The sequence below is a fragment of the Echinops telfairi genome, unplaced genomic scaffold (genome assembly GCF_000313985.2).
Source record: "Echinops telfairi isolate 266 unplaced genomic scaffold, ASM31398v2 ScPeMD7_7469;HRSCAF=8507_1, whole genome shotgun sequence".
In the NCBI taxonomy this organism is placed as follows: domain Eukaryota; kingdom Metazoa; phylum Chordata; class Mammalia; order Afrosoricida; family Tenrecidae; genus Echinops; species Echinops telfairi.
This window is the reverse complement of record NW_022111373.1, coordinates 115,991,995-115,993,327: the sequence shown is the minus strand read 5'-3', so window position 1 is coordinate 115,993,327 and position 1,333 is coordinate 115,991,995.

Below are 1,333 nucleotides of genomic sequence, written 5' to 3'. Positions count from 1 at the left end.
ACACCTCATGATCACACAGGCTGGTGTGCTTGTTCCATGTGGGCTTTGTTGTTTCTGAGCTACATAGCCACTTGTTTACCTTTCTTATAGCTCTTATAACAATACATACATCCATTGTGTCAAGCACATTTGGACATATGCTGGCATCATCCTTTTAAAAGTATTTTATTTCTACTTGAGTCCTTGGTATCAGCTCCTCACTTTACCCCCTCCCTCCCTCATGAACCCTTGATAAATTATAAAACATTATTTTGGAATTATTAATTATTAAAAATAGCCTCTTAAACTGCACTTTGATGAGATTAAATAAAAAGTTCCATGGCAGTAGTTAAAAAAATACCAAGTTTACTATAATCAATCTAATTCATAATCATTAAATTTGTTATCACCACCCTCATTACTGCAGTGACAAAAATGAGGAAGCCAATTCACTTCTTTGAGAAAAATTACACTGAAATGGTTACTAAAACCTATTAGTACAGTAATGTGGGGAAAAAACAAACAGGCAAGCAAATTAAAAAGCATTCCAACACAGAGGAGAATGCCCAGTTTTTTTTATCAATGGATATATCCATGAGAATGGTATGGTATCTTCTTGGTTTATGAATGATGTCCCCTACCATGGATTTTACAATTTAAAAATACCACTGTCTTTGTCTGGGTTGACTAGGTTCATAGACACTCATATCTGTATAAGAAAGAGCTTTATATACAAGAGCAGTGGAATATTGAAAAAACATCCCAGCCCAGTCCAGATCAAGTCCACAAGTCCAATATTGTCCATATGTCAGATACTAATCTATAAAGTCCTCTTCAGACTCACAAAACACATGTAATGGTACCAATTTCAGGAAGAACACAGGCCAGTGGTTGGAAGGTCTTGTGGATCTAGTGGTGGTGTGAGCATCTCAGTGCTGGCAGGAGTCTCCACGTGGTTTCTTTGGCTTCAGAGCTATAGTGTAGCTCCATGTGTCTTGTCAATGGAAATGTCTCGGAGGGAGTGAGCCTGTGACTGGTATCCAGGGAGCTATTTATCTCCTTGGCTCCTATAAATGAAGTCATCAAGCTGCTACCTGATAGACAGGCTAAACTGCACCCCTTCATTCTTAATCCTCTCAAATTGACAACAGATTATTTAACTACCACAACTAGGAAGAGTGAATGGCACATTCTGACACATTTCACAAGAATCTGTTAGTCCCTTTGCCATAAAACTCGTTTAAGGTTGTTGTGTTGTACAGTGACACGTGCATCAATTTAGCACTTGGTATGAAGAGTCAGATTAGCACATTGTACTAAAACATAATTGTGCAACATTTTGTAAGCTAGCTGC